General features: G+C 46.6%; 1 protein-coding gene across 7 annotated transcripts in view; it reads left to right on the top strand.

The window, feature by feature from the left end:
- Positions 1–23,957, top strand: part of TTLL4 (tubulin tyrosine ligase like 4) — a 525,559-nt gene that overhangs the window by 50,337 nt on the left and 451,265 nt on the right. For 2 of the 7 annotated variants that reach the window (XM_085650090.1, XM_085650092.1), the window contains one exon: positions 11,650–11,770. The exons of the other annotated variants lie outside the window; for them this stretch is intronic. The gene's annotated coding sequence lies outside the window, so the exon portion shown is untranslated. The remainder of the gene's footprint in view (positions 1–11,649; positions 11,771–23,957) is intronic. 7 annotated transcript variants of the gene reach the window in all.

Genomic DNA, 23,957 nt, shown 5'->3' with positions numbered 1-23,957 from the left:
CAAGCCTATAGAATCTTCCTTTTGGCTTTCGCTTTTGGTGGTTGCGCCTAAACAGAATAGCAACTCTGTATTTTTGGACCAGTGTAGTTTGAATAAAGAACTGTGTTTGGCAAAGGAAGGGAATCTGCCCATAAGAGAAGGTTGACTACTCTGGGGTGGGGGGAGGGAGCTATGGGTTTCCAAACTCTGCCTAATGTCTGCCTGTAACTAGGTGGAACTGGAATCCGAGTCTTGGCACTCTACATCATTTGTCTCCCTTTGGATTTTTCTAGTATTACAGTATCTCATTGGGCTGGCCTCAGTTGCATCAGTTTTTCATCAGATAATGTTTCATATCTTCAAGAATGCGAATGCGAAGGGGGTGGGGGGGGGGGGGGGGGGGGGAGGGTCATTATTTTCCAAGGCGGTGTACTTGTGTTTGACCAAGATGGTACAAGCATGATTGCATATTAGACAGGATTTTGATTATCTTACAAGAAAGAGGGTTAGTTGTGAACAGGGAGAAATGTAAATATCTCCTGGACCGGGTTGAGTATTTGAGTCACATTATTTCAGAAGGTGGTTTTGGACCCCATAAAGCCTTGGTGAAGGCTATACAAAAGGCCCTGCCACCAAAGGGCAAAGCTGCTTTGAAGTCGTTTCTTGGGCTGTGTGAATCCTACTTGTGACGATATGCTTCACAAGTGCCTGGCCAATACATTGAAAAAGAGTATTGAATTTATGTAAGAAAGTCAAGATCTGCTTAAATGGCTTTGGGAAGATTTTGTTTGCTAACACATAGAGTATTTTTGACCCTTCTTAACCATGCTGTGTGACGATTGATAGTAATGTTTGTGTGGCCCTATCTCACAGAGGAGGCAAGGACACAGTTATCATTGGATATTCCTCACGAGTGCTCAGACCGTTTGAACAGAACCATTCTGTAATTAGGAGGAAATTGTTGACCTGTTGGTTGATAGTTGAAAAGTTCCACGTTTTATTTGTGGGCAAAAACATTTACTATTGGGTCTGACCATAAATAAACATTTTGTTGAAATCCTTGGGGGAAATCAACACAGAGTGCACTCTGAGCAAAGCAACGACTACGGCGGGACAACAGGTACAAGGCAGGCACTGACCAGAAAGACTGGTCATCCCCTTACCGCTTCCCTCCAGGAAGCCTTGGCTAATAACCCAAAGCATATGCATGAGAAGGGAACCCCCCTCTCACATATAGAAAAAGGCCTTAGTGAGTGTATCACATAGTCTGTACCACAACACTAAGTCTGTTTTATTTCACCACACCTTTTTAAAAAAAAAAAACGGTCCTGAGGAAAGCCAGAACACTCTAAGGCACTGGCTGAAACATGTCGACCATCTGAAGGACGCAGGGGGCAGTAACTCGCCACCCTCACGCGTCCTGTAGCCTTACTTTTAACCGCTGGTGACGGCCCAGTTATTAAAATTGAATTTACCCTCGGGTACTGGGACCACCACCAAGCCGTTTTAAATCACAACTCACCCAACCTCACTGCACTCTCAGCAATATACCAGCTCCGCTGTAATCAGGCGTCGTAGCACACCCGGGACATACTAGGTGTCACTGGGTGGGCCCGATGATGAAGCATGCCACCAACTAGGTTGGTGGGTGAGGGCTTCATGAATACACCAACAAGGTGCCCGTGACAGAACTTATTTGAGTACTGTAACACTTTGGTCAACTTAAGCTAGTCCTCTTTGTTTAATCACATATAAACCCTCGGGGACTCGGACTAGCTAACTAGTCCTCCCTCTCCCTCTTGTTACACGCATGTTGTTTAGACTACCCATCTACCACTTGCCCTGGCAAACCACGGTTCCGGTATGGTCCAGTTCGACTGCCTACTTGCGGTTCGCCACTGCAAGTTCGGAAGGAGATCGAGTTCCAGCCTGATGCACTGACCAGACGCTGTCATCCTCCTCGCAGAGAATCCAGCTCCAGTGTTTCTGACTCCCCTTGTGGGGTGTTGGATATCGAGTCCCGGAAAGAGATTCAACCTCGCACATTCTAAAGTATGGAGCAGACTAGAACTTGGAGAAATGTTTGGCAACTCTTGGCAAAGCTGAACTAGCTAGCTATACTTTAGAAAACCGCACCTACTTCTAACCTCATACTACACTTAGGTTAGGTACACAGGGGTAGAACTATTTAGAAGCATCAGATGAATATTCACATTTTAGCCTGTTATTTATGTATGTATTTTAATTAATATGTCATAGCTACAAACCATGCTATTGCAGTATTATTTTAACTTACTGCTAACTCTGTACATATTGTACTTCGCATTCTGTCTTACGATTGTAGCAGTTCATATCTCTTGCACGAGAAATAAGACTGCTCAATAAACCCTTTTTATTGAAACGCCCGTCTATCTATTTCTGTGTAACTCTGTAGAAACGAAGCATGCACGATTGACTGAGTGAAACTGTTATCTATTGTTTCCACGGTTCTGAGATTGTTCTGACTCCAAGGGAAACAAAGTTGTCATGTTTATGCGGTTGTCAGAAACGAATCCCTTCTTGTTTATTCGAGAAGTTTCTAGTGACCTCTGAGTTAGCTGGCACACACAAGTAATTATGTTTAATGTACTCTATAGACATACTGACCTCAGTCCTATGTCAACACTATAGTGTATATTATTCCAATGCGCAGAGCCTATCAGGCATATAGGAACTACACTACTGTGTGTGTGTGTGTGTGTGATCTCCCTTCCTACTCCTGTGTGTGTGATCTCCCTTCCTACTCCTGTGTGTGCGTGGTCTCCCTTCCTACTCCTGTGTGTGCGTGGTCTCCCTTCCTACTCCTGTGTGTGCGTGGTCTCCCTTCCTACTCCTGTGTGTGCGTGGTCTCCCTTCCTACTCCTGTGTGTGTGTGGTCTCCCTTCCTTTTCCTGTGTGAGTGTGTGTGGTCTCCCTTCCTTTTCCTGTGTGAGTGTGTGTGGTCTCCCTTCCTTTTCCTGTGTGTGTGTGTGTGTGGTCTCCCTTCCTTTTCCTGTGTGTGTGGTCTCCCTTCCTTTTCCTGTGTGTGTGTGTGTGGTCACCCTTCCTTTTCCTGTGTGTGTGTGTGTGGTCACCCTTCCTTTTCCTGTGTGTGTGTGTGTGGTCACCCTTCCTTTTCCTGTGTGTGTGTGTGTGTGGTCACCCTTCCTTTTCCTGTGTGTGTGTGTGTGGTCACCCTTCCTTTTCCTGTGTGTGTGTGTGGTCACCCTTCCTTTTCCTGTGTGTGTGTGTGGTCACCCTTCCTTCCTTTTCCTGTGTGTGTGTGTGGTCACCCTTCCTTCCCTTCCTTTTCCTGTGTGTGTGTGTGGTCACCCTTCCTTCCCTTCCTTTTCCTGTGTGTGTGTGTGTGTGGTCACCCTTCCTTCCCTTCCTTTTCCTGTGTGTGTGTGTGTGTGGTCACCCTTCCTTTTCCTGTGTGTGTGTGTGTGTGGTCACCCTTCCTTTTCCTGTGTGTGTGTGTGTGTGGTCACCCTTCCTTTTCCTGTGTGTGTGTGTGTGTGGTCACCCTTCCTTTTCCTGTGTGTGTGTGTGTGTGTGTGGTCACCCTTCCTTTTCCTGTGTGTGTGTGTGTGTGTGTGTGGTGTCACCCTTCCTTTTCACCCTTCCTTTTCCTGTGTGTGTGGTCACCCTTCCTTTTCCTGTGTGAGTGTGTGTGTGTGTGTGTGTGTGTGTGTGTGTGGTCACCATTCCTTTTCCTGTGTGTGTGTGTGTGGTCACCCTTCCTTTTCCTGTGTGTGTTGGTGGTCTCCCTTCCTACTCGTGTGTGTGTGTGTGGTCTCCCTTCCTACTCCTGTGTGTGTGGTGTCCCTTCCTACGTGTGTGTGTGTGTGTGTGTGGTGTCCCTTCCTACGTGTGTGTGTGTGGTCTCCCTTACTACTCCTGTGTGTATGTGTGGTCTCCCTTACTACTCCTGTGTGTGGTCACCCTTCCTTTTCCTGTGTGTGTGTGTGGTCACCCTTCCTTTTCCTGTGTGTGTGTGTGGTCACCCTTCCTTTTCCTGTGTGTGTGTGGTCACCCTTCCTTTTCCTGTGTGTCGGGTGGTCTCCCTTCCTACTCGTGTGTGTGTGTGTGTGTGTGTGTGTGGGTGGTCTCCCATCCTACGTGTGTGTGTGGTCTCCCTTACTACTCCTGTGTGTGTGTGTGGTCACCCTTACTACTCCTGTGTGTGTGTGTGGTCACCCTTCCTTTTCCTGTGTGTGTGTGTGGTCACCCTTCATTTTCCCGTGTGTGTGTGTGTGTGTGTGTGGTCACCCTTCCTTTTCCTGTGTGTGTGTGTTTGGGTCACCCTTCCTTTTCCTGTGTGTGTGTGGTCACCCTTCCTTTTCACCCTTCCTTTTCCTGTGTGTGTGGTCACCCTTCCTGTTCCTGTGTGTGTGTGTGTGGTCACCCTTCCTGTTCCTGTGTGTGTGTGTGTGGTCACCCTTCCTGTTCCTGTGTGTGTGTGTGTGTGGTCACCCTTCCTTTTCCTGTGTGTGTGTGTGGTCACCCTTCCTTCTCCTGTGTGTGTGATCTCACTCCCTACCCGTGTGTATGTGTGTGGTCTCCCTTCCCATCCCTGTGTAAGTTGTCAGCAGGGATCAGGCCTCCCTTCCATCCCTGTGTGCTCGAGCAGGTGTTATCTGATTGAGGACGCAGTTGATCGGGTCGCTGATGCAGATCTGCCTTCAAGGCCTGTGGCTGAGTACATAGAGACGCTCGCTCTTCGGTTTGTTGTGGTCAGTAGGTGGGGGGTAACCTTGGTACCTGCCACTGCCCCCTCACTGGTGCCACACCTGGCGAGGCTGTGGACCGGAGTGTCTGCTGCTGGAAGGACCAACGAAGGGTAAGCCAGTGGCGAAGGTGCTTTCATGTGCTTCAGCCAATGAGGCTGGGGGTCTGTGATCGGAGGGCTTCACTCTTGTAGTTAATCCAAGCTTCCCTCGTTTGTAGGAGGGAGGGGCACTTGGCGTGTTCCTCTCAAGGGCCTAGCACTAGCTGGTAGAGGGCGGTGAACCGACCTACAGCCAAGTGTCTGGCTTGGCTCTAAGAGCATGGGGACGAGCCAATAAATGACCAGGGAGAGCCGAGGGCCTGGCTGGCTCTAAGCGCCCGTGTACGAGCCGAGCCCTGAAAGCATTTGGCAGGAGAACACCACCACACCTCTAGTGAATGAAGAGGAGCGTCACTTGTCCTGTGCTCCTCTATGTGGCCTCGATCCTTATGCAGCCTCATTCTAGTCTGTTGAATCAACCCGAGAGGCTCAGTACAGCTCACGGCGGGAGCTCTTTTTAAGGCACTGTCGCATGTGATGAAGAAAAAGGAGGCTCGGTGAATACGATATTTGCGTAAGAGTTTTGGCACTGATCCCTTGTTTTGTGATTTCAGCCACTAGATGCTTCTCTTTCATGTTTTACATCAGATGTTATTGGCTTGTCTTTAATTCTTGTGGATGAGGTTAGACGGTGGGTGACGGGCAGCAGTCACATGAAGGCTCGGCTCGACTGAGCCGCAGCCAGGCACTGGCTCGAGCCTTCAGTGTCTCGTCCACCCCATCTAGGGTCGGATTGTCTGTCTAGACATGCTGTGACCCCTGCAGAACGTGCACATCACAATGCCTTTAGCTCTGGGCATCTGAAAAGCAGTGCGTTTTTCCAGTGTGATCTGTGGCAGATTCATTCTACACAACACCCTGGTAAGCTGAGCACCCTCTCCCCCCCCCCCCCCCTTTGTATCTCCGATCACCCAGCCTGAAGGCCCCCCCCTTTAGATCTCCTTTCACTCAGCTGGAAGGGCCCCCTTGTATCTCCGATTACTCAGCTTGATGTCCCCCCTCCCCCCCCTTAGACCTCCATTAACTCAGCTGGAAGGGGCCCCTTGTATCTCCAATCACCCAGCTTGAAGCTTCCCCCCCCCCCCTTAGAACTCCGTTCACTCAGCTGGAAGGGCCCCCAATCCCCATGTATCTCCGATCACCCAACTTGAAGGGGCCTACTTTGTATCTTCGATCACCCAGCTGGAAGCCCCCCCCCCTCCCCGTATCCCCATGGCAAGCGAGATGAAATTTGGGTTCTTCAAGGCCTCATTTTCACATGTGGCCTAGCACTGTGGGTGTGACTCCCAATGTCTTCTCTTGCCATGCTGTATGGCTGCAGTATTCTGGCTGTGGGTCAGCGGACAACCAGGTAACCCTACTAGACCCGGACATTTCTGAAACTAGACACCCAAGAGAGTCCGGCAAGGTGTGACTTGCATGAATCTAACCACTGTTTCTTAGCCAGATCGTGCGGAGGCCCTTTGACTTCGCAGTGGCCACAAGTTTGATCCATTCTTGTCACGGGTGCTAGGCTCCGCCACTTGTCGGGTAGAGTTTTTTTATCGGGAGAAGTGTGAGAATACAAAATACTGAACATTTGAAATGTATTTGTATTTCTTTCCATTTTTGTTTTTGAAATGTAAGCCAGTGTGCAGGAAAGAACACATTTTGCTACATGCTCTCTGAAAAATGTGATAGTGTGGTGACCTCAAATTCAGAGTTGTACAAATCACTATTCCTAAACTCTGCATGTAGAGCACATTTCAAAAATATAGTTTCCTTCATAATCATTTTTAATGTATTCGATTTTGCCATTTTATTGGCTGCATGGTTGGTATACAATGAAGAATCATTATTAGCTGCAGCTCAATTATTGACTTTAGGTATTACATGTTTTTTGGGCACCCACCCAAACATATAAATCCATGCGGCAAGATGGGCCATTAGCATGTTGCTATGTATTGCGTTTGTAAATCTGTCACCAAGATAAAACAATGTTTTTTTTCATTTTTTATTTCAACAATTCGTTTCTATGAATGAATGTGTTTAGAGAGCGCGCAAATACTGCTAGGAGTGTCCCAGTACTACAGACTAATAGTACAAGTAGATAACAATTGAGCCACAGCAATTATACGGGTTTTAAGATTTTTACCTGAAGGAAAACTCTGCCCTCGCCAAAGGAAGCTCTTCCGGAAGTAGATTCCATGCCCGCGCGGCCAACTAGGAGAAAGAGCATCTTTCGTTCTGACCTGCCTGATGCTCTGAACCACACCAGAGCAGATCGAGAAGAGAGCAAAACCCTTGCTGGGCTTTCGTTTTACAGTCTAGATATCAACAACTGGGGGCCAGCACAAAAGAAGGCCTTTTGGGCCCAAACTAACATTTTTGTAGAGAGTCCTCTTCTTTACTAACAGCCAGTGAGTGCAGTGATTGCAAATGAGAAGACTTAGTTATCCGACAACCAAGTTTGAGGATTAGAAAAGCGTCTGTATTTTGAGCGACCTGAAATCTTCTAATCTGATCTGGGAGGCCTAGATACAGAACATTTGCATAATCTAAAGTAGAGGTGATAAGAGCATGAACTATTCTTTCCGGAATGCTACGGGAGAATACATTTTTTTTCCCCCCTAAGGCTCGACCTATTCTATAACTGGTGCCCACCCCAGCAGATACCTGCGGTTGGAATGACAACAGGTTGTCGAACCTTACCCCTAAATTCTGTGCAACCACCGAGGATGTAGGAGGGGGCCTTTCAGGCCAACAATTCAACCACCAATCAGCTTTGCAAGACCCAAACAATAGAGTTTTATCCATTAGGTGACTAGCATGTGGCATTCAAAGACTGCCAATAGGCAATACTTGAGAGATCCATAAACAACTTCACCCCTCTTTGTCCCCCCCCCCACCCCCCCCTCATCCGTGTGAGACACCACCTAGAAATCCAACAAATCCACCAGGGATGCGAGGCCAGATAGATATTAAATAAAGTTGCACTGTGGTAAGAGCCCTGAGGCACTCCAAACGAAAGGGACTTCGACCCAGAGCAGAAGCGGGCCAGCCACACAGATCGTTCCTATTTTCCAAGAATTATTTAATCCAGCCCAGGACTAAGCCTCCAAACCAGGGGCGGCTCCTCCGTTGTGGCAGCAGAGGGTAAACACTTGAAAAATAAAATGATGATAAACCAAATTTATCATAATTTTTTTTTCTTACCTGCGGCTTGCCAGCAATCGCATCATTGGGCTGGGCCATGCACTATGCAACAACTGTGGGGAGGCGGGGTAATGGGAACTACTAATTGTGCATGACTGTTTGGCAGGCCGTCTTAGGCCGACCAAACCGTCATGTACAATTAGCATTTCTCCACCTGACTGAGTTTGACATCCGGGTGGAGAGAAGCCACAGGCTCCCAGTCCCTGTCTGAGCGCTGTACCACATCACTCGGCCCAATCCCAGCATGGCTCTCATGCTGGGAACAGCATTCCTAGCATAAGAGCAGTGTCAGGAATAGCCATTTAGGAACCTGTGCAGTGATCAGCACAGGATTGGAAAAGCATCAGGATTGAGAGAAGAGCATGCAGCAGGCACGTGCTCCATTTTTATTCCCCCCTTACCCCCCACCCCAGTACTTCGGATTCTTTGCAGCCACCACAGCTCCAAACCATAGATTGGCAAGGCGTTATAATGGGATCAAATGAGACATGGTGTCTGTTAGAAACGGGGATTCCCGGTTGGCTAAGTCAAGCGCCAAAGCCAGGCAGAAACCCCGTTCTAGTCAGGGCAAGGGAGTTAAACCCTGAGGATAACCCCTGCTCACTACCTTGGTAGCTAGGCACGAGCAGTCAGGCTTATCCCAGAGGCAATGTGTAAACCATTTGCGCAACACACACACGCACACACGCGACACACTAGGCACACTACAAAAGAGACTCCACACAAGGTTGTATAAAAATAGCCTTTGTATTATGTAAAACACATTAGAATCACAATCACAGATATATACACTGTGCCGACGGGCACCAGGTCACATTTTACAGGGGACTATGTACAAGACAGAGCCAATCGGTCGCTGCCAGAACCATCACAAGCATAAACAGTAAATGCAAAACCACCAGTAATAAATGTATACCAGCTAGTAATAAAAGTATAACGGCCAGTAGCTACTGGTGAAATTGTGAACCCAGCATTATAAAATCTTGGGCATAAATCTCATTAGCATGAGCCCATTAGGCATAAACGCATTAGATCAGGCATGACATGCAGGCATCATAGTGTGACATTAGGCATCACCTTAGGCATAAATGACCCCAACACCCAATCAGCAATCAGCTGCCCGAGGCCATGCGGCACAGCTGTGACAGTATAAATAGTTGACGCAATTGGGTTGGTGCTAGGACAGCACTCGAGGCACGACATCCACTGACCCCTCGGGGCCGGAAAACAACATTACTGCCGGCTCCATGGAAGGGGGCACCTCCCAAGACTCACCACTGCTGCAGGAACCATGTGGGGCTCTCCCCTGCCGTAGGGGAGCCCCGTCCCCAGTCGGGTATCTAGTGTCTGGCTTCCTGATTCTTGGAGCAAAGCTTCCGTGGCTCCCATTCCTCAGCACTGCGGGGCTCTCCCAGCCTCACGGGAGCCCCGCTCGGCCACACGCAGTCTTCCGGTCTCGGTGGCTGGCCCCACCCCCAGTCAGGCGGACTTGCCTGGCTTCCGGGTTGGCCGGCGGCTCTTCCCATTCTCGTCCTGAGTCGTGGCGGTGATTTCCCAGCGGCAAAGGTGGGTACCCGCCTTAAAGTACAGCTCCAGTGCCGGGTGGGCACCCGCCAATACACCAAACGTGGGATGGGTTCCCGCTTAATTTAAAGTATGAAGCGGGGTGGGCTCCCGCTAAAGGTGACAAATGCGGGGTGGGTACCCGTGAATTAGAGACCAGAAATGTTGCATAAACGCGGGGTGGGCTCCCCCTCGAGTTTAAAAAGGCGTCCACATGCAGGGTGGGCTCCCGCTCTTCCGCAGGCAGCTCAGGGGGATCCCACATGCCCTTGGGTAAATAGAATATAGCGCTCACGAGGTGCTAGAAGCCAGGCATTTTGGAGGCAACGCTGGGCAAGATCAGCAGGCAGTAGGGCAACTCAGCAGAACAGGACAGCAGTTCCTGGGAACAGTCAAATCCAGCAGTGTGGCAATCCTCCTTGTGCAGCAGTCTTCACTCCAACAAAAGTCTCTTCCTGGTCCTGTAGAAGGGCAGAGGGGAAAAGTTGGGCACAGGGGCCAGCACGCAGGGTCCCACGGCAGTTCCTCCTGGCAGAGTGTCCCCTCCAAGTCGGCACAAGCACAACAACCCTTTATACACCCTTCTGCCCTGCTACTAGGAAGGGGCATAAGCTTCTGGAAGGGTCTTTGGGGAAACCTGTCCCAACTGGTTTTGGGGAAATGTAGAGCACTTTACCAGGCTTCCCTCCTCCCTTTGTGAGCTGGGGCTTGGTAATCAGACACATCACAGGGGGCGGAGCCAGCATTGTACAGGGCAGGCACAGACCTATTCAGGAACAAAAGTCGCATTCCTAAAATAGTGAAAATAAATCTGGGCACACCATTGCGCAGCATTTATCATTTCCATTCCACACATACCAAACATGCTATACTTATTTTGTTCCATTTAGGAGTTATCCCATAAAAGGGAGGGGTTTCCAATGTTAGCCTATGGAGGGCAGAGAGCACATGCACTTTGCACTGCTAACCAGTGCTACAGTGCCCAGAGTCCTAAAACCACCAACACCATGTCAGGAAAAAGGCTAGGAGGAAGGCAAAAAGTTCAGGGATGACCCTGCAAAAAGGGCCATGTCCAACAGTGTCGAATGCCAAGAAAGATCAAGTAAAATTAGCGCTTCTTTCCCTCCCTATTCCAGAGTCCATTTAATGAATTCGGGCATTTCAAGCAGTGCTGTTTCCGTGCTATACTTAAGAAAAATTCAGGTTGGCTAGGATGCAGTAGCTTGTTGGTCTCAAGATATTTATCAGTTTCTTTAGGAAAACCATGAACAAGCTACTCCAAATTACCCCTTGGTAATGTCTGATTTCTGTATAATAATCAGAAATGTACAGCTTTCCAAGTACATCCATGGGTTTCATACCGGTTTTCACCAACAAGGTGCAAACGGCTTGAACCCACAAAAAATATGAAAAATGGTCTGCTTTTAGAAAAATGGTGCAAAAACGGTTGTAACTTTTTTTTTTTTTTAAAGAAATCCTTGGGTCTGGAATGCCTTAGCAAACTCGGAGAGACAATAAAGGTTATCTCATGGGGCTTGTGGGGGAATCCCTTTACGGACAAAATCCCTGACCCACCAAAGGTAGCATGCTTCATTATCTGGGATTCTCCTCTTGGTGGAAACACCTAGTCCCGCCAAGGGATACGACCTCCTCTCTGAGAGGAAGGAGCTTAGGGATGTTTTATTCCTACTCTGTTTAGGATATACTATCTGGTGCCGTCTGATGCTATGTCACAGTCAAGTACATGTTCAGAATGTTACTGTTTGAAATGTTGTAACTGAACCGGACTGTTTTAATTGTACCTGGGAAGTGATGACTTGCAACTGTGTAGTTCCTGACATTAAATCTCTTCTACGTTTCAACTGCCTGGAAGTTGATTACTACAAAATGTTGGTGACGATTGAACTACACAGCGGAACCAGCACTGTGTGTCAACCTCACCTCACAAATCAATTCAACTTGCCTTTTTCCAGCACGCTTTCTTCATGCTCAGTTTTCAAGATTTATCAAATTCTACCCACTCGGTGACATTTTCGGTCTTTTTTTTTCTCTTCCTACCGAAGACGAAGTCCAGCGGTGGCCTGTTTCTCTCGATGGACCCGGTTTCTCTCGACTGAACGAGTGAGGCAGTCTCCAAGTGCTCCTCACTCCACCCGGCAGTCAGCGTTTAATTCTCCTTGCCAGGTATTGAAGATTTTGGTTGTTTCGCACCCCTCCCCCCCTTGCCCTGCGGTGGGAAATTGCTCGCGCACAGTGCGCACGCTGGCAAATTGCTCGCACTGAGTGCACGCGTAGTCCGACGCTCATGCAAGAAGCATGCGCAAGGAGCATGCACATTCCATTCCTCATGGGATGCAGAAGTCCTACTCAGTTGCTATAGCAACCATCAATGCGGATGCCTTTCTACACTGTTGCTTGGCAACTGAGCTGCTTCTCTTCAACGAGAGATTTCTATTTTCAATGCCAGTGCCTCCGTTTCAATTTCAATCTTCAACGCAGCCGTCTGTCTATTTTCATTGTATCCTTGCAGCCTACGGTCTCGTTTTCATTTGCTCGTACGTGAGTATTGCGAGTCTTGGTGATTCGTACACCTATGTTACTCCATTTCTATTATATTTAATTATTTCTGTATTGTTTCTGCTGTAGATCTCGGTGATTCACACACTGCTTGTGGATCTCAGTGAATCACACTTTATTTGCTTACTAAAGTTTGGAAATCTGTCAAATGAACTTGTTTATACAATTAACTTGACAAAGTTTTACTATTTAGTGTACTTTGTTTTTTCTTTCACAGGTGTATCACATTTTCTACATATCCTGCCAGTGTCCATTTTTCTATTTTACACTAGTTTATATTCACCAGCACTTATTTAATTTCTTAAACGTTGCCACAGTCATGTGTGCAATGCAAGCTGTTTCATCACCTCTGTCTTTTCTAGACACGTTGGGTGAGCCACCTGTTAAATGGGAGGTTTGGTTTGATGTGTTTGAAACCTATTTATGGGCGATAGAGGCTTTAAGATTTACTGCCGAAAGAAAGAAATGTGTATTACTTGCTGCCTCAGGTTTTGAGGGTAGATCAATTTGTTTTTTTAAAAATTATTTTTATTAATAACCAAAACCACTTCACAGCTTATAATTGGTCTAGATCAAATGGCATGTTTGTCAGTGACACATTACACACACTTCCATATTCTTGTGTGAAGTATACTTTGCAGTGAACGATAGCACATTAAGGTGTTAGGTCTCCCAGGGGCGACTGTGCCGGTAACACGGGTGGCTCACATATGGTACCTCTATACTCGTTCCCTTTCCCCCATATAGGTCTCGCATTTACATGGGTTTAAGCTATTGGCATTGTAAATGACAATGCCTTTTATTTAGGTTTTGTAAACCAAAACATAAATAAAGGGCATTGTCATTTACAATGCCAATAGCTCAAACTGCATAAATGAAAGACCTATTGCATTGCAAATGCTTGTTCTAACCTTGGGGTTGATCCTCGTAGCCGTTGGGCCTGTGAGCTGGAGAAGCCCCATGACCAAATAATGGCAGCACTCACACCGCACGCAGTTTAGAGTTTCATGAAATCACCCCCACCAACCCCTCCGACAAACAGTGTGTGACGAGCGAGCACCCTAGAGCAACGGGATGTACAGCGCCCAGGTCTAACGAGAAACACACCTGGGTGCAGCGTGGGAACCTTCAGATGGAAGACGGGGGGGGGGGGCCTTATCACCCTGATGAGACTGCACCCTGCGGAACACAGCAGAGGAACTCTGCCCCACGGGACTTCTGTAGCACTGCGAAACTGCACAAAAAGTGCGAACATATACACACGCCCGCATGACTTTTTTGTGAAATCATTGCACCGATTTCCTGCCGAGTGTGACGAAATCAGTAATAAGATCACTGGCCCGGGGTGTTCAGATGTTATGCTGTTCACCACCAAGTGAGGAATCACTGCCCCTCACTCCCCCTAAACACTCCCACACCCCTCAGTCACAACAGCGGGCGGTCAATAGCTCCTCTTCAATCCTATCAGGCACTTTACTCCTTTATCCCGGCAGTATGTTCAGTGTGGAATATGCAATTGTATATTTATATAGCGCTTACTACCCCGTCGAAGCGCTTTTCGGTGAGTAGTAAAGGATTAGAGGGGAATTCTCTTTTAAAGCGCTCACATTTAATTCCAGCCACATCTGCAATTGTGTCTAACTGGCCTCTAAAGTCATTCTTGACGCCAAATGCACTTGTAAGTTATGTCTTTCAAACTACAAAATACCCGAAACCCTTGCGGCTCCACACACAGAAACCAGCCCAGGAAGGACTTACAGCGAGTGTGTCATATTTCATTATAGCATGGGTCACTGAATAATGTACCAGAGCGCGTGATGTTTCGGCAGAAAACCTGCCACGCATGTACCTTGGAAAAAGACGTGCAGGTTCGTCCATGTACCAACTTAGGACAGCGAAAACAGGAGCGCCTAAAATGCAGACTCTAGCAGGAAATTTAAGAACACCAGAGACGCCACAAGTCATGGAGAACAAGCACAGTGCGCCGTGAAGCTACAGTGCCCGGACAGCTCATGACGCAGCATTTTCTCTCCGACTTAAAAGAATGTGCAATGCGAACGTCTACTGCTCCTGAAAAACTGCAGTCATGATGGGTTTTGCCTAGTCCTTTGCCTTTTACAAGTTGTGCAGCATATATAATTTAAAAACAACACGGCACATGAAGCATCTGTAACAAACTGTGCAGAGAATCGAAGCGAGGAGGTGGCTCAACATATAACGCTGCCGACTTTGGAGCTGGAGAACAGGGTTCGAGCCTTGGGTGGGCTGCATCACGTAATCACATCTAAATAAACAGACCTCTCGGAGGGGAGTAGAGAGAGACCAATAAAACGGGGGTGGGGGGGTCACAAAGAGCGCATTACCACTGCATCACGCGACTCCTTTGCCAAAGAGCGCACAACGGAGGGCTCCTCTGCAGGGCGATGCCATTGTGCTAATACAAGAAAAAAGTGCTTAGCAGCTAATTAAGAGACACCGTGCCACGCCGCGAGTAAAAGATCCAGTCCGGGTGGGCGGGGCCAAAAGGAGATAGGGCAGTAACACGGAGGGACTAAAAAGCCTCACTGACAATGGAAAGCCAGGGTTTAGCATGCACTATGACCCAAGCCAATGGAATGAAGGGGTGGAGCCTAGACTCCACTTCTTAATTTTGCTTGATTATAAGAAGCCTCGCAGAACAAACAGCGCTGCAACGCTAGGAAAGACCTAAAAAAGTGCCTTCTTGGCCACATCGCAGTCTACAACTAGCCTCATTCACATACCCCATCTTGACCAAAGTCGGCCCGGTAACATATATTCTGTGCAGTATTTTCAGTTGCACCAATTTCAGCTTTGAGGATATTGCCTCCTCTCTTGGGGATGGTAGCACTTCCATCCACTTTTCCTCGTCATGTTCCCACTTTGCCCGGAGCCAGTTTTGAATATAATGCTTGTGTATAGTTCACTACAGGGAGCTGCCAACTATCCATTGCATAGCCCGGATCAGTAGTGGGCCGATATATACAGTGATTGATGGCCGCTAGTTGTGCCGCCCAGTAGTATTTTTTGATATTTGTCAAACCGATTCCCCAATCATACCAGCTCCTCACTAACTTCGGGAACGTGATTCTCGACTGACCACTTCCCCAGAGCAGCGTTCGCTGTGCACTTTCCAACTGTCTAAAATATGCTGTGGTAATCGGGGTAGGTGAATTTTGTAGAACGTGTAAGAACTGAGGCAGAGACCTAATTTTAAACAATGCGGCTCTCCCCAAGAGCGACAATGAAAGAGGCTGCAAATGTTCTACATCACACTTTAGCCGCTGCAGTGGTGGTAACAGGTTAGCACTGTAAAATAATTTGGGATCCTTAGTGATAAAAATTCCCAAATATTTAAACCCCTCTGTCACTATCTTGCGTTGATATTCTTTCGACAGGACCGGTGGTGTGCCCTGTTGTACAAAAATTAGCGATTTCGTCCAGTGAATAGTGTACCTGGAGTATGTACCAAAATTAGTAAAAATGTTAAGGACTACGCAGGGATCTATATGGGGAAGTATAACAAAATGTCGACTGCGTAGAGCGATATACGGTCCTCCCAATCAGCGCAGCCCTCTTATTGCGGGGTGTTGTCGGATCCAGCAGGCCAAGGGCTCTAGTGTGAGTGCATCAGCAGTGGGGACAGGGGGCACCCCTGTCTAGTTCCCCTGTGGAGAGGGAATATAGCAGATTTTGTTGTTGTTGACCACTACCTGCGCTAGTGGGTCAGTATATAAAAGTCGGACCCAACTAATACATTTAGGACCGAATCCCAACCTCTCCAAGACAGCGAAAAGGTACGGCCACTCTTTGGTGTCAAACGCCATGGTGGCATCTGGAGACACCACAACTGCATCTTCCATTATGGTGTCCGCCCTTCCCATAACGCCATGCACCCTCCTTAAATTCAGGGATGTGTTACGTGACGGCATGAAGCCAGACTGGTCCAGATGGACCAGCTCCAAAAGGACGCGAATCAAGCCGGTGGTAAGCAATTTGGCCAATATTTTGGCCTTGGCGTTCAGCCGCGATATGGGTTGATACAACGTGCAACTGTCTCTTGGTTTCCCTTCCTTGGGTATCACCACCAGAGTGGCCAATCTTTGGTCCTGGGGAAGGAGTCCCTCCTCCAGACTCTCTATGTACATTGTGCTGAGGTAGGGGGCCATCTTATCATGCCTTTTGTACAGTTCTATCGGGAGGCCGTTAGGGCCCATCGCTTTTCCGGTCTGGAGAGAACAAATGGCCTGCTATTTCGTCTGAAGCGATGTCTCCCTCCAACGATGGTCTCTCTTCTTCCACCAATACCGGCAGACTAATTTCCCCCAGTAGTTCTTTAGTTTCCACCTCTTTTTTGGTGGACCTAGCTTATCTGTAGCTTTTTAGCTGTTCATATACTTTCATATACACTTGCTGACCTCAATATTCCTTCACTTTTCTCTCTTTATTGGTTTGCTGTTATTCATATACATAACACGTTAGCACCACCTATTTGTAGTACATAACAATATATGAGTAGGCATCTAATAAATTGTCTACTGCAGCTATTCTGTCTTGGGAGATATCTGAAGTTTTACATACAAACCAAACCATTAAGCTTAGAAACAAAAGGATAAAAACAGTAATATTTGTCCATAATGTCATTGCATCATCAAACTCACTGTACACCAAATATACCTCTAAGATCGCTGGTCTAAAAGTACAATCTATCCTGTACACACTCACTCACACTCCACCCGTCAGTGATACATTGCATATCAATCAGTCTCAAGGCCTGCGTTTAATATTCCAAGTCGGGGTACAATAAATGGATAGAAGAAGAAATGCACGTCAAGGAGAACTTTTTTCAGACTTAACTTTTAGTTTCTCCACAATGCCGTTCCACATTTCATGTCCACACTCGCCCCTCCCCTTCCCTGCAACCTCTGCAAGCCAGACAGGGAATCAATCTCAGCAGCATAATTCCTTTTGTTCAAGTCATTCTGCTAACTTGACAATGAAGGAGCGTAAGTGGTCTTCCAAGACATGGCTATTCGCTTCTTCGCCAATACTAGTGTCAAATCTATAAATGTACAAATAGGTTTTGTTTTCTTTGTGCTTTTCATCACTCTCAACAAACATTCCATCCATTCCTTGGGGATCAACCTACTTGTCAATACTCACCCATCCTTCGTCAGTCACTACATATCCACCATTCAAATTACTTCATACTTCACTATACTAATTTTCAACACTAATCCTTTATGGATTCCGGAGTGGTGTCCTACTCGTCAGAATAGCGCTTCAACACCCATCAGGGGTAACGGGTGCTCCATGAATGCAAACCTTTCTTCACTTTTATCCCTCCGCTACCCTTCTCACATCAAATAACTGACTGATATCCACCATTAAAATTACTTTCATGTTTCACCATACTAATTCAGCACTAATCCTTTATGGGTTTCTGGAGAAGGCGTGCTTCTAAAAAGCGCTATATGAATACATACTTTTTTTTTTCCCCTCTTCTATCCTTCTGCTATCCTTCCGAATCCAAATAACTGACTAACCTATCCACCACTTAAAATTTACTTGCATGCTTTACCATACTAATCCTCTATGGGAAAAAGCCGAAAAAGCGATTCGATGCCCCGTCGGGGGTAGTAAGCGCTATATAAGTGCAATTACAATACAATTACAAGCATGGCTCATATGTTCCTCCCAACAGCCTCTTAGATTCCCCTAAATCCTACCTTTGGTGTTGCAACAGGGTATGCGCGTTGTCACCTATCAGCCAGAACCATATATCGGGACCACTTGAAGACTCCTGAAGTTTTGAGCGGAACTCCACACTTAGGACTACGGTAGTACACAGGTGCCATATAACAGAAACTGTCCCTGCTCAATGCCACATGTTTCCACCAGGTACTGAGAAGATTGTGACTCGCTGTTTATCATGTCATCCCAGGTCAATGTTGGTGCGCCTATGCAGGCTTGTGTATCATTAGAGGCGCTCTGTGATGCAAACTCCGGCAACACCCACGACGAACGCTCCAGTGTAAACAGGGGTATCCAGTGTTTTGTCCTTGCGTACAATTTTCAGCAGTGTATTGCTACCTTCATGAGATTACACCACGCTGGATAAATGGCTTCAACTCCAAATAACCACTCTAGAATGCTACCCCCTCAGTACCTGTTGTACCTCCAGTCACTCTGGGGTTTTCACTGCAGAAAACCAGTGCATCAGCCATTGAAGTTGCTCTGCGGTATCATAAAGCTCGTAGTTGGGAGCTCCAAGGCCATCCCTTCCTGTAACAGGGCATAGACTTTGCTGATGGCTACCTGGTGCCACCCTCTTCTTCACACTAAGGAAAGTACACTCTGGATTTCCCTAAAGTGTGAGTTTTTAAAAAAAAAATTGTTTTGTAGGGTGACCAGGAGTGCTGCATAATAATAAAGTAATCTAGAGAACACTTATCTTTGCCACCGGAACTCTTCCTAGAGGTGACGAGGGTAGTGGATTCCAGAAATGAACTGGTTGGCACCTTACCGCAACCGCCTTTCCCAAATTACTGTCAACAAGGTCAGCCTCGTAATCATAAATATTTACCCCCAAGTACCTTATAGTCTTAAAATCTACACTAGCCTTCTATCATAGACCTGTACATCCTTTAACTTCTTAAGGGCATGATTTTCCCCAATTTATTTGTAATCCTCCCAAGCTCATCTCGCAATTCCAACAGATGTGCCAGAAACCTTCCCAGACTTTAAGTGCATCATCAGCATACAGAGATATTATATGCCAGGAACTGTGAACTGCCAATCTGGGGCTTTGGCCCTCAACAAGCATGCTAACTTTCATCGCCAATGCAAAAATGATGGGCAAAAGTAGACACCCTTCTTGCGTGCCGGTCTTCTTAGCCATGGTCTCTAATATCACTTTACCCAGGTGTACCCTTGCCACCGGGCACACATGTGAGGCATACCCATTGTAAATAGTCCGTCCCGTGGAGTACATCTAGGCAGTATGACTGACAGTATACAGGCCTTGTTTTTATCTAGCGAGGCACCCACTGTATTCCTTCCTTTCTGCCTGTCTGCCACTCTAGTCCATCACTATAAAGAAGAGACATCGTAGGTTGAGGAAAGAGTTTCTCTATGATATAATACCATTCCATTCTGGATGTATTCTGGTTTGAGGTATGGGTATTAAGCAATGTATCAATACCTTACAGAGAGCCTTGTAATCCAAGTCGAGCAAAGGCAGTGGGAGATATGAACTTACATTTAATGAATCCTGTCTGGTCTTGGGCAGGGTGACTATCGGGGCTTTTCTTCTAGAGGAAGGGAGTATCCCCATTTGCTTAGTCTGATCATAAACGTGCAGTAAACAGGCAGCCAGTACTGATCCATTTGTACAGTGAGACTCTGTGGGCAAGCAATTTGAACCCGTTGTCTTCCCCCGAGCTATCTCCATTTTAACCTCCTCTAAGTGATGGGTTCTTCTAGTTTACAGGATTGCATGAAGTTAATAGTGGGAATATGTATTCCCTCAAATAAGTACCATCCTATCTTCCTCTACCTCCTACGAGGAGTCTTACAACCGTGCGCACAATTCTTTGAACATATCATTTATCCCTGATTTATATTATTTTATTTTTTATTTACAATTGCGTCTTGAGAATTCCGACTTTCCCAGTCTGTACTCAGCTCTGTCATGCTAGGATTTGTCCATATTGATCTCTGTCCATGTGATAACGAGCAACTATTCCTTTTAATCTAGCTTGCCCAGACTGTCTAAAGCTTTACTGTGTTCGCCGCAACAACTGAGTCATTCATGAGGGAGAGGATCTCATGTTCTCAAATACGTGCTTCCAAGGACAGGTCTCGCTCTGCAAAATGTTTTGTGCCAAATGTGGGGGTTTATACAAAGACCTCTTGACTATGTTGAAGGCGTCCGAGTCCCCCAGGTTGTTAGTTGCAGAACCCTAATTCTCTGAGAAATAAAATGCTACATGCTATCCCATCTTGGTCTTAAAAGCTTTGTCAGAGATAACTTCAGTCGATAGTTGCCTTGTGTGTATTCTAAACTGCCCCCTCCAACACTGTATAGATAACTTAAGATAATTATGATCCGGATTGTGCCACACAAGTACTCTGCATCAACTACCCCTATTTCTGCTTCCTCCAAATGAAGAGATCTCACCCCGTGTACAGCACATGTAACCCCAAATAAAATGTGAATTTTCCATGTCCACAATGTAAGGTATTCAAGATATCAAGTAGCCTAAGAGGTCTCCACCACTGTTTTAAGTGTTGAGTGTTTGATTGACTGCTCTCCAGATATTGGCAGGTATGATCTATTTAATTCTATATCCGAGACACAGTTAAAATCACTATCCCTAATACTGGGTGCTTGTGTTGCATATCAGGATGGGGGTAAGAGTGGACATAAAAAGGAGTGAAGTTTACATTCGAAGCATACATTGCTACTAATGATGATGAGTCTCCATCAAGCAAACCCCCACAACGACGCTACGTCCTTCTGCATCAGTCGTAGTGCGCTGCAATATGAAGAGAACCCCTGGACCAATCCAAATGAGTGTGCCCCCGACGTACCCAGAAACCGTGGTGCCGATCAACGCACCGCTCCACTGTTTAGCCAGCTCACAGTTTGTGAGATGAGTCTCTTGCAGGTATGCAAAGTGCACGTTTCTCTGTTCAGATACTTATGGATTCTATACCACTTTATTAGACTGCCGATACCCGGTCTGTCCCAAGTTAGAAAATGATATACCTATGTCTCTTGGGCATTCCTCCAGCAACTCTCCCAAAGGGGTCCCAACTGTTACTACCTTTTTGTCTTCACCATGGCCGGTACCAAAACCTGCCCGAGATGTAAAAATGGCACCAGACTCTGCCTCTCTACTGCAAGACCATTACAACACTTGTGCCTAGGTATTGCCATGGGGGCACTCAGCCAGGGTCAAAACTCCGATGTAATCAGTAATGACAAACTCCAGAATGCAAGTCGTAGGTAATGTTCTGGGCACTGCTACGACTTAGCTTGTAAATCTTTGATGACCTGACACAAAATATCAAGAGGCTTTAGTACTTTTAAATTGCCAGTATTATCTGTCTTATGTGCCCCTGTATATCCCAATCAGTTCACGGTTCAGCCGTGGGAGTTGGTTGCATGTAACATACAAGCACTTATTGTCTCATTAATAACAACATGGGAACCACCCATCAGCATCCAAACAGCTGCATTCATGCCCAGAATGTACTCTATGTGTCCAGTAACTCAACCTGTGCCTTTGGTTTGTCTGATGTAAATCCAGTAGTTAGATGTTCCCAGGAACCTCAAAACAGGCTCTAAACTCCCTCGAGAGCACACCAGACAGTCTCACCTCCTTGCTCCCACAATGCTTGGCGATGCAACAAGCCTCTTATCTCAAGGCGGTGCCAGGCGGCACCAGACGCCCAGCACCACACCACATCTCCACAGATTCCTCCTTCATCGGGAGTACACAAGTGGGGAGAATAAAAACAAGCATTGGTAAATGCATTAGGTTTCACCTATGTGTGTGTTGTGTAAGTTGGAGATTGCTCAGTAGTTGGACAATATAAGTTACAGAAACTCTGTTAGTGTTATGACTTATGTACAAAAGGCTATATATTTTGTTGTTACCAGTGGTAAAGTGTGAGTAAGTAATAGCAACATTTGGAAATTGAAAGCGGCAAATAATAGAATTAATTGATGTTATAGCAGTAGTATGTGTTTAGAGGAGTTCTGACAACTTTTGGGCCTGGTGCCACTGCACATGCCGCACCACTCAAATCATGCCCCCAGTGCCTACAAGATAATTGCACTTGCAACTGCCTGTTTAGTGGTAAAATGTATACATTTTTGGTGTTTAGTGGAGTTATGACAACATTTGGTTCCGGTGCCGCTGCATCATTTAAATCCAAGCCCTTTTAACTGCAAGGTAACTGCAATTGTGACTTCCTGTATAGTAGTAAAATATAGCAATATCAGCTGTTTAGAGGAGTTCTGATAACATTTGGGCCTGATTTCACTGCACCTTTCAAATCATGACCGTTGTTTGCAAGGTAACTGCACTTGTGACTGCCTCTTTAGTAGTAAAGTATAGCAATTTTATGTGTTTAGTGGGGTGCATAGAGCCCACTTGTGACTGCCTGTTTAGTTTGCCATTTTCGCAATAATCTGGGTTGACTAAGGTCCCTAGAACTTTTGACCCTGGTGCCACTGCACCTGCTGCTCAATTCAAATCAAGTCCCTTTTAACTGCAAGGTAACTACAATTATGACTGCCTGTTTAGTGGTAAAATATGGCGTAGCTCTTGTACGCTAACTTTATTTTTAAATGTGCAGTGTCTATTAGAACATTTAGAATTTGATCATAATGGCCACATAGATTACGTTGAAAAAATCAATCCGACAATGCCTGCAAAGAAATGTACTGAGGCATGAATAGGAAATGCCACACATGTTCTAAGACTGAAGTATCTGCTTTACACAACTAAGTAATGAAAAGCAATCATTCTAGCATACTGTTAGAAGTTGTCTGCCTTTTCCGTTGCAAGAGACCAGTGAATGGGGCTTAAATAGTGTGAGCAGCTTTAGTAGAAGTATTGTAAATGCGTGCAGGCAGGGGAGGTTAACAAAAAAAAACAATATTCCACACACAAGTGAATGAACACAGCAATTCTACTATGGGAACTGATAAGAGCCCCATTCGTAAGAGATGTTAAATACAATAAATTTCACAAGCACTGTGCAGGTGAAACCTAAAACAACAAATGGACAAAAGAAAAAAAGCAGCTGTCTTTATTCTCCACTTTAAGCAAAGGCAGACTCCAAGCTGTGCCCACTCCCCATAGGTTGGGCCGTCCTCTCAGTGGGCTTTGGCTCGCAGCATCTCCACATTGCCGATCGGTGGGCCTTCAACAAACTGTACAGGCAGGAACAAAAATCCACAGTCTTCTGGAAGGGGATGGGGGGTGGTGAGTGACCCTTCAAGGTGATCACCAAATCAGTAGTGCTGCAGAATCGGTGCGACGGGGCAAGTTGGTTGGAACTCACTGAGGAATGTCCGCCTCAGATGCGATCTTGACTACACCCTATCGAAACACTCATGAGCAGGGCCGGCGCTAGGCATGGGCAGTGTGGGCTGCTGCCCAGGGCCTCGCACTCAGTCCACCAGCATGGGACCCGCACCGATCGTGTGTCCTGTTTCCCAGTCAATGCAGCTGAAAGAAAGGTGTCTCCTTGCAATTAGGATCCATGTGAGAGTGGGAGGGGCCCTCCCCTGGACTCTCAGGGATGGTGCCGGGAGGCCTATGGGAGGGAGACACTTCCTCTTGTCCCAATTGCAAGAGACCCATTCAGAGACGCTGCAGGACGCCCATTGTCCAGTATTTTAGCGCCCCCACAGTTTTAACTTTTAGCCCACAAGCAATTCTTACACCTATAGGGCTGAAGATGTGAGAATTGCTTGTGGGCTAAAAGTTAAAACTGTGGGGGAGCTGAGATGCTGGACAATGGGCGTCACGCAGTGTCTCTGAATGGTCAGGGGTCACTTATCTAAATTAGAGGGGCCTCGCACATTCCCTTTTGGCCCAGGGCCCCGCAAATCCTAGAACCGGCCCTGCTCATGAGCAATGTTATATTATGCTCTTGGGAGATTTAGAGATAATTATTTCATCTGTGAGCCTTATATTTCAGGAAATCTGTTTTGAGTTTAAAAAAAAGTTCTTTGGCTGGACTGTCTTTTTGA

This window comes from Triturus cristatus, chromosome 3_2, assembly GCF_964204655.1.
Source record: "Triturus cristatus chromosome 3_2, aTriCri1.1, whole genome shotgun sequence".
In the NCBI taxonomy this organism is placed as follows: Eukaryota; Metazoa; Chordata; class Amphibia; order Caudata; family Salamandridae; genus Triturus; species Triturus cristatus.
The sequence above is the reverse complement of the archived record's forward strand: the minus strand, read 5'-3'. Positions and strand labels throughout refer to the sequence as shown.